This window comes from Gopherus evgoodei, chromosome 8, assembly GCF_007399415.2.
Source record: "Gopherus evgoodei ecotype Sinaloan lineage chromosome 8, rGopEvg1_v1.p, whole genome shotgun sequence".
NCBI classification, from domain to species: Eukaryota; Metazoa; Chordata; order Testudines; family Testudinidae; genus Gopherus; species Gopherus evgoodei.
This window is the reverse complement of record NC_044329.1, coordinates 46,669,936-46,679,772: the sequence shown is the minus strand read 5'-3', so window position 1 is coordinate 46,679,772 and position 9,837 is coordinate 46,669,936.

Sequence of the window (9,837 nt, the reverse complement as noted above, 5' to 3'; positions counted from 1 at the left end):
GAGCAAAATGACTCGGGGGGTGGGTGGGATGCCTGGGGAATGAGAATCACCACGGCACAGATCCCCAGTTGGTATAAATTAGTCAATGCCACTGATGTCAATGGACCTACACGGATCCCAACAACCCAGCAAATCAGAGGTTAAGTAGTTATGCTTCACTATGTAAATATACCCTGAGAATGTCTGATGGGGTCATCTATAAATTAAACCTAATAAAATAATAAAATCCATTAATCAAAAATGGGAAAGCAGCAGGTCTTTAGGAGGGGAAGGGAACTATACATAAAGTCGCAAAGTGAGCACCACAGTTTGCAGCTGTAACTCCTTCCAGAGTGGACACTGCAGCATTCACGCAGGCCTATGAACAGCAAGGTCTGTTTCCAATTCCCCCAATGTGCTACAATGAGAGTGCAAAGTCCTCCAGATTCCTCCCTTGTTTGCAAAGAAGGAAATTGCAAAGGTGGCTTTTTGCCCTGTTCAAAGTACTCATACTTTTCCTACGGAATGGGGTTATGTAAAGCTAGACACACAATACTGGGAATCAGGGCTTGTCTACACTACACCATAAACTAAACCTATCTTAGGTCAACTTCCAGACACAATGGTAATTACTGTGGTTTTTCATGTCCACGTTAGCCTGTCGGTGGTGAGCATTCTCACCAGGAGTGCATGCACCTATTTCAGAGGGACAGTGTGGCGGGCTGAGATCCCAGGCTCTCAGTTCTGTCTGGAGCTCCACACTGGGGACCTGGGAGCCCAGCTGGGGAATAGGGAGCGAGAGCCCAGGCAGCAGCTGGGCTCATAGCTGGAGCCCTCCACCCACCCTGAGGTGACAGCCTGTGCTGTGAGCCTGGCACCAGGTTCACAGCAGTGAGCCTAACTGCCTTTCTTGTCAATTTCATGGCTGCCTCAGGCTCAGAGCAGCAGCAAGGCTCACAGCTGAAGCTGTGAAATTGACAAGATAGGCTAGTAGGGGCCAAGCTGTGAAATTGAGTCCTGCAAGGGACCCACAGCTGGTGCTCTCAACCCCAGAGTGCAGGGAGGGGGCTCCAGCTGTGAGCCCAAGAGCTGTGACATTGACAAGAATGACTGCCAACAGCCGATGTAAGTTACGTAGTGTCCACATGGACATGTGGACACATTGTGTCACCCTAACTACACCAAATGTCCTGCACCTCTCATAGAGATGGAGTTACTATGTCAGTGTAGCAGGGCACTTACTTCGCCGGGAGCAAGGCTGTAGTGTCGACACTCATATATTTAGATCGACATAAGCTGCCTCACCTCAACCGAACTCTGCAGTGTAGACCTGGTCTCAGTCTCTCTCCTAGGTTCTACAGTCAAGACCCTGTGCAGTTGTACCCATTCCAACTGGAGCATGCTGTCCTTAATGTAAATGTATACAAGAAGCTCAGGGAAAACCCACTCTAAAAAAATAAGTAGCTGCATAAATAAGTTAACAGAATTGATCAGCATTCCCTTCCCCATACAGGGCAAGATTTCTGCTCCCTTACACCATTCTTGTGGGTCTAGGCTTAGCGGGGGATCTGTGATCATGGAAGTTTTACAGTGAAATCCTGGTTCCATTAAAGTCAACTGCCAAACCTCTCATGTAGTTCAATGGGACCAGGGTTTATCCCTCTATGTTTTCAGTGTGGCAAGTGCTGAAGTGTCTTCAAACCCTAGGAGCAGCAGAGATCACAGCTACAGACTGTATCTGGCCATGATCGTTCTCTGCAGCTACAATGCTAAACAATAGCGGCTGACTCAGGCCATGTCTACATCTAAAATTTTGCAGCGCTGGTTGTTACAGCTGTATTAGTACAGCTGTATAGGGCCAGCACTGCAGAGTGGCCACACTTACAGCAACCAGCGCTGCAAGTGGTGTTAGATGTGGCCACACTGCAGCGCTGTTGGGCGGCTTCAAGGGGGGTTCGGGGAACGCGAGAGCAAACCGGGAAAGGAGACCAGCTTCGCCGCGGTTTGCTCTCGTGTTCCCCGAACCACCCTGCAAACCGCAGGGAAGGAGACCTGCTTGTTCGGGGAACGCGAGAGCAAACCGGGGAAGGAGACCAGCTTCGCCGCGGTTTGCTCTCGCGTTCCCCGAACCACCCTGCAAACCGCAGGGAAGGAGACCTGCTTGCTCGGGGGTTCGGGGAACGAGAGAGCAAACCGGGAAAAGAGACCAGCTTCGCCGCGGTTTGCTCTCGCGTTCCCGGAACCACCCAGCAAACCGCAGGGAAGGAGACCTGCTTGCTCGGGGTTCGGGGAACGAGAGAGCAAACCGGGAAAGGAGACCAGCTTCGCCGCGGTTTGCTCTCGCGTTCCCCGAACCACCCTGCAAACCGCAGGGAAGGAGACCTGCTTGCTCGGGGGTTTGGGGAACGAGAGAGCAAACCGGGAAAGGAGACCAGCTTCGCCGCGGTTTGCTCTCGCGTTCCCCGAACCACCCTGCAAACCGCAGGGAAGGAGACCTGCTTGCTCGGGGGTTCGGGGAACGCGAGAGCAAACCGGGAAAGGAGACCAGCTTCGCCGCGGTTTGCTCTCGTGTTCCCCGAACCACCCTGCAAACCGCAGGGAAGGAGACCTGCTTGTTCGGGGAACGCGAGAGCAAACCGGGGAAGGAGACCAGCTTCGCCGCGGTTTGCTCTCGCGTTCCCCGAACCACCCTGCAAACCGCAGGGAAGGAGACCTGCTTGCTCGGGGGTTCGGGGAACGAGAGAGCAAACCGGGAAAGGAGACCAGCTTCGCCGCGGTTTGCTCTCGCGTTCCCGGAACCACCCAGCAAACCGCAGGGAAGGAGACCTGCTTGCTCGGGGTTCGGGGAACGAGAGAGCAAACCGGGAAAGGAGACCAGCTTCGCCGCGGTTTGCTCTCGCGTTCCCTGAACCACCCTGCAAACCGCAGGGAAGGAGACCTGCTTGCTCGGGGGTTTGGGGAACGAGAGAGCAAACCGGGAAAGGAGACCAGCTTCGCCGCGGTTTGCTCTCGCGTTCCCCGAACCACCCTGCAAACCGCAGGGAAGGAGACCTGCTTGCTCGGGGGTTCGGGGAACGAGAGAGCAAACCGGGAAAGGAGACCAGCTTCGCCGCGGTTTGCTCTCGCGTTCCCGAACCACCCTGCAAACCGCAGGGAAGGAGACCTGCTTGCTCGGGGGTTCGGGGAACGAGAGAGCAAACCGGGAAAGGAGACCAGCTTCGCCGCGGTTTGCTCTCGCGTTCCCCGAACCACCCTGCAAACCGCAGGGAAGGAGACCTGCTTGCTCGGGGGTTCGGGGAACGAGAGAGCAAACCGGGAAAGGAGACCAGCTTCGCCGCGGTTTGCTCTCGCGTTCCCGGAACCACCCAGCAAACCTCAGGGAAGGAGACCTGCTTGCTCGGGGTTCGGGGAACGCGAGAGCAAGCCGGGGAAGGAGACCAGCTTGATTACCAGAGGCTTCCTCAGGTATGCTGGGATACCTGCTTATTCCACAGAGGTCAAGAAAAGCGCTGGTAAGTGTCTATACTTGATTACCAGCGCTGGATCACCAGCGCTGGATCCTCTACACCCGAGACAAAACGGGAGTGCGCTGCAAACAGGGAGTTGCAGCGCTGGTGGTGCCCTGCAGATGTGTACACCTCCTAAGTTGCAGTGCTGTAACTCCCTCACCAGCGCTGCAACTTTCTGATGTAGACAAGCCCTCAGAAGAGGAGCGGTGGGCATGGCTCGATGGCTAATAGGGAGCCCAGCTAGGAGAGGCTGCCTCTCCCAAACAGAGAATGCGCAGGAACCTCTCTCTTCACAAGGCCCCTTCCTAAAATGAGCTAGGAACCAAGCACCAATAACTAGCCGTATTCCCCACAGGGATTTTCCTAAGCTATCTGATAGCACCCAGATCTGCTCCACCAGGCAACCCTAAACAAGCCCAGGGACTGCCAGGAGCAGAGTAAACAAAGCACTAGGGCTGGGCAATGTAAACCAGATGCCAACCTCAAACTTAGCCATTCGGCCACAAGTGCTCCTAACAAATGGGCCAAGCACCCACAACTGGGCCCAAGTTTTCCAGACCAGTGCTTCCCAACCCTTTGGGGTTCATGATGGAGCCATGAATGTCTGGGGGAAAATGTAGTTGCTAAGCCAGTTTTTGTTTTTATTATTAAAAGACCATTAAGCTAGGCTTAAAAATCACCAGTTTTATTTATGGGTCTGTGTCTCATGCTGCTGCTGGTGGCCTCTCTCTGTGCCCTCCACTTCGGCAGGAGGCCTTCAGCTGAGAACTCCTTGCTGGGGAAGCAGGCAGCTGAAAGCCTCTCAGCGGAGAGGCCCTGCTGGTGCAGAGGACAGAGAGAGGCCTCCAGTGCTGGTAGCAGCAGAGAGGGGAAAGGGGTTGATAGAGAGACAGGTGCATCTTAAAACTGTCAATTGATCACGCACTGAAGAACAAGCCAGGAAATCAAATCTAACAAGCTAGGAATCCTGAATTTTGGTTAAAGGAGAGTACGAAGAACTCAGCGCCGAAGATCTAAAAGTGCTACTTCCACTCACTTCCAGGGATCTCAGAGCCAGGGTTGTCAGCAATGGCTCCTGTGAAACACAAACAGAAATCATTTAAACTTCAAAAACAACTTACGTCTGGTGCTATGAGAGATTCAACCAAACAGTGCGCAGCTCTGCCATTCGAAACAGGCCTGCTCGTCTCACAACAAGCTCAGACTGTGTCCCAACACACCCCAAAAGCTGTATTTTCCAGTTATAGTTTTAAACCCCCAGATTAAATCTGATCATATCATTAACAAATTGTATAAAACTGAATAAAGTCACAAAACCATCCTAATTCTGAGGTCCCCTTTGCATCTAGTGTCCTGAGTTGGGAAAAGCAACGGTCTTTGCTTGTGGGGTGCCATCAAGCCTTAACGTATCTGTCAGGGAGCCACCATACTCAAACATTTAGGATCCAATGTTCCAGATCATCCAGCATCTCCTGTTAGGAACAGTGGAAAGTCCCACACATGAAAACACAAGCTGAGCACTATAGGAGCTGCGAGGGTGCTCAGCTCTTGTGAAAATCTGCCTTTTAACAGGGGATTTTCCATAGAGGGCACAGGCTCAGTCGGGCCTACAGACCCTGAAGAACCTATGGGCGCTAATGCCCCTGCAGTGAAATTAACAGCATCTCTCTGAGCTAACTAATTTCTTTTCTTTCCTATCCAAGAAAGCTCCTGACAAATATGGTATTTCAGCTGCTCCCATGGCTTTGATTAACCATCTTTTTCACTCAGAGGTGCAGGTGCATTCACATCTTTGTGCACTGAGTATAGAGTCTGACATTGTTTTTTTCCCATTTCAATAAGCCCATGCAGCCCCAGCAAGATCAAAATGCCTCATTGGCCCCTCTGCCTCTGACACTATTTCTGCTCTCATATATACTTGGCAAAGTCACTTCCACAAGTGACGGTTCTAACCAGCTTCACCTCACAGCTTTTGTGTTAAGGATATTAGCTCAAGAACAACAGATTCTAAATCTCACAGCTGTCAGATTCCAGCTGTGCAACTGCTGCTCTCCCAGAATTCCTCTGAAGGTTTGCATTTTAAATCCACACTCACAACACTGATTTCATTAGTGATTGCATTCCTCAGGCCTTTTAGCAATTCTGAGAAGCTGGGTGGTATTGCAGGTTTCTCCTTAAAATGGGGAGCACTGGTTGCCCAAACTGCAGTTCCAGTCTCAATCTTCCAGACCAAAATGCAGGATATGAACTTTAAAATGATTGGGCAGGAAGCCCAAAATGAGAGACAGGGCAAAATTCAGGGACGGGATCCAGCACCAAACAGATGTAGCTCCAATGACAAACACCTTTAGAACAGCTGAGGGTATGGCTACACTTGAAACTGTGTGGTCGGAGCGCCAGGGCTGGGAGAGAGCTCTCCCAGCACTGCATGTACTCCACATCCTCTACAGGTGTAGCCTGCAGCGCTGGGAGCTGTGCTCCCAACGCTGTGGCACTGTTTACACTGAGGCTTTACAGCGCTGTATCTTGCAGCGCTCAGGGGGGTGTTTTTTTCACACCCTTGAGCGCGAAAGTTGCAGCGCTGTAAAGCGCCAGTGTAGCCATGGCCTGAGACTCTGGCCCCAAACCTTATAACCTCAGGCCAAAGTTTTCCAAACTTGGACGCTAGAACTGACTGAGAAATGGGAAATTTATTTTGTGAAAAATGCGGACGTTGTTTCCACTGCAGAATTAGAAACACATCCCATTTCCATTTTTCTCAACATTTGAGTTTTGGAGTTTTTTTTGTTTTTAACCAAAATTGGTTTGAAATTTTTCCATGTTCCAAAAACTACATTTTAAATGTCAACAATGATTTAAAAAAAATTTTGATAACATTTCCAATTAACATGAAAATAAGACACAAAAAATGTCAAAAAATGCAAAATTCTGATCATGACAACAATTTTTCCATGTAAAGTTCCATCATAAAAAAAAGGCAAATTTTCCCTGAAAAACTTTTGTATGAAACATTTCAGCAAGCTCTTAGACAAGCAGGCTGATTTCAGATGCTGTAAACTAGGCCACCACAGCTGAAAATGTTGAGTCTAAGTTTTGAAATTCAACATTTCTGTTGTCCAAAAGGATAAGAAATTAGTAACAAATACTACTGAGAATAAGAGAGAGACAAGAACATGGGATTTTTGGTCTAAAGTGGTGCGAGGGGTAAGACCAGAGTCTACTAGCAGCATATAATAGGAGTGGGGTAGAGCTTGGAAAACAACCTACTTCTCCATGCCAGTTTTAAGGTCATAGTGTCATGCACCCCAGCTGCCTGAAAGCTGCATCAGAGGGCTGAAGGTCTGGGGAAAATTCAGCACATCCATGCTCAAAAGTTTTGAAGGATCTGCCCTGAGTAGGCAGGCAAAGGCATGGCCTCCAGGGGCCCATAAACTGGTGAGAGCATGGAATTCTCAAACTCGCCCTGTGGAAGCCTAGCAGTCCTGTGCATCTGCAAGTGCTACCAAGGGATGGCAGAGAAAGGCTGCCGGTGCACCAGCCAGGAATGGGGATAGGCTGTAGGAGGTACACCAGAGCCACAGGGGTGCAGGGCAGCTGAGGTAAGCTGGTGACTCTGTGTGAATTAAGGCTGACTGGGATGGCATTAACGGATGCATGACATTGCTATGCTCTCTCCGCTGATTCTACCCAGAGCAGCTCTGCTGAAGGCCAAGGCGCCCAGGGCAGGAGGACATAGCACAAAGAGACCTTTCCTGGGGTGAAGGAGAAACTTCCCCAACAGATTTCAGCTCTCATTCGCTTCATCTCCTCTGTGGGTCCCCAGTACCTACTCTGTACCCTGGTCATAAGAATCAAATTCCAGAGAGGTTTGCTCAAAAGACCCTGACATCATTGGGCAGGTACTGTTTCCAGTGATCTCGAAGGGGTCTTAGCCTGCACAGAGACCACAGAAGCCCTGAACATGCCAGACAGCCAAGTGCACCTATGGAGGTCATGTATGATCCCTGCATGCAAAAAGCATGAGGCTCATAAGCAAAGTGGGAAAAATGCAGCAAAACACCAACTCCGTAAAAAGGATAGCAGAGCCCTGGATTTCAAAGCAGTGAAATCACCACTGAAATCGGCTTTAAAATCAAGCTCAGAAAAGCAGGGCTAATACTATAACAAGGGTTTTCTGCAAAACTGTCAGGAGAACCTACCACCTATGTACACTTACACAGACAGCACATGAATGGTGCTCAGTAGGATATGCTCTGAATGAAGGCAGGTATAATGGAGATCTTTGAACCGTGGAATTATGCTGAGTGCTTTCTTTGTTCAGAAGCCTAAATTCACATAACAACAGAAACTTTATCTTTCTATTACTGAGAGATTAACAGCTTTTCAGAGCCATAATCCAAGGTTTCAAGAAGCTACTGGGCTCATGCTGGAAGGGCAGATACACCAGTTTCCATGCAGAATGAATCAGTAGCATTTCACCCTATCTAGGACTCGTTAAAGAGTTCCTCTGGATTGGAGTCAATACTAAGGGAGCCCCTCAACATCCCGCAGAGATATCCTTTAAATTAGCAGCTGGGTAAACATGCTATAGATCATCTCTTGGTCACACTGGGCTGAGTAGTTAGCAGTGCCTTAAAATGGTAAAGCACATTCTGTTTATAAACCACACATTTTCTGTATTTCTTTTTGTTTTTGTTTTTTGTTTGTTTCCTGGTGACTAAGATGGGAAAACCAGGAGCTTTGCTTTTAAGACTTTACATCTTCTTCTCTACCTGACTTCCCTGCCCTCTGCATCTGTGCCCAGAAGGTGGTAGCACTGCTACTTCTGTTCCTTGCTGGAACACCTCCACCAACCAGGCAGCCAGCTTCCCTACACTGGAGGGGCCAGATGAAAGAGTCAGTCAGTGTGAGTGGGGGGAAAACAGCACAAGTTATGACTATAATCTCTTGCACCATGAGCCATGGCCCTTCCCTGACAAGGCTCCTGGGGCAGCCTCCATTGAGGCAGCACTGCTGTCCAGGGGCCAGCAGGAATGCAGACACCCTTTTCCTTCTGCATATCCTCCAAGACAGGCTAACACGATGAACCTGCTGGGGGACAGAGACAGGGAGAGGAGAGGCACATCACATCCCCAGGGGAAGAACAAGTAGGAAATTCCATGAGTTTATGACCCACAGCATTTCTCCCCACTCTGGTCATGACATCACCACCACAGCAACCAACTGTGGTGAAGGCCCTTAAAAAGCAAAGATCCTGTTACCCCCCCAAAACGTCCTCATCAGAGAGTGAAGTTCAGGCTTATTCCCAAAGAAAACAGCCCCCCACATTCCCCGGATGGATTCAGCCATGCACTGGTGCCTGGCTAGAGGAGCATTTCACTCACAGACATGCACATCTAACCATCCTTCTTGGAAGCTACTGTTTTGTTGCCGCAGGAGGTGAAACCTCAGAGGAGTTTTCATGAACAACTATCCCGTCCCCTTGAAGTTGGTGCAAACGCTTCCCTTTGCCCCAGCGAATGGACACACAGGCAGTCCCCATGTCCTAGCGCCATGGCTCCAAAAGCAGGGCCTGGGGTCTGGAAGCACGCTGTGTGTAGACCTTTAGTTACACTGCTCTGCAGGTGGATAGGGATGTGGCTTTCCAAATGAACAGCTATTCATATGGAAAACAAGCAAGAACTTGAAGGAAGTGTTTGAATCCTGGAGTACATCCAAGCCTTTTGGACATCATGCAAACACAGTCAACATCTCCCTGGTTCTCCCTTTGCAGGGTGAACAGACATTGCTCATAATTTGTCATTTTACAGAGAATTATTTTTGCTTCTTTAAAAGAAGGGCTTGGGGGAGAGGGAAATGGAGGGCTAGGAAAGATTAGTGTATCTTAGAACTAAATTACATCTAGATTTCCCTTGGATTTCACTCAAAGGATGGAAAGAACTATGGCAGCTCCTACATTCACAACTACTCAAAACACACTGAGATGCATGCAAAATGTCCTAATTCAATCCATTTGAAGAAATTATTCTTGGGAAGAGGAAGGTAGTTCACACTGTACTTCAGTTCAGCACCTTGGACAGTTCCCTGTGGACTCAGAGCTCGTTTGTAGCTAAGTGGAACAGATGGCATGGGTTGTTATTTCCCCCCTCTTTGTAAACATTCTTTTAGTTCCAGTGAGCAAGGTGATCATTTGATTATCAATCAAAACTGCATAGGTATAAAAATGTGGTAAAACCCCGCCCCATTGGTCAGACAGTAGGATCAAACTGGAAGACCACGAACGTCTGGTGTGCATGGTCTCCATTTCTACATCTAATTGGCTGGGAAGCAGCATTTGCCACAGGCACTG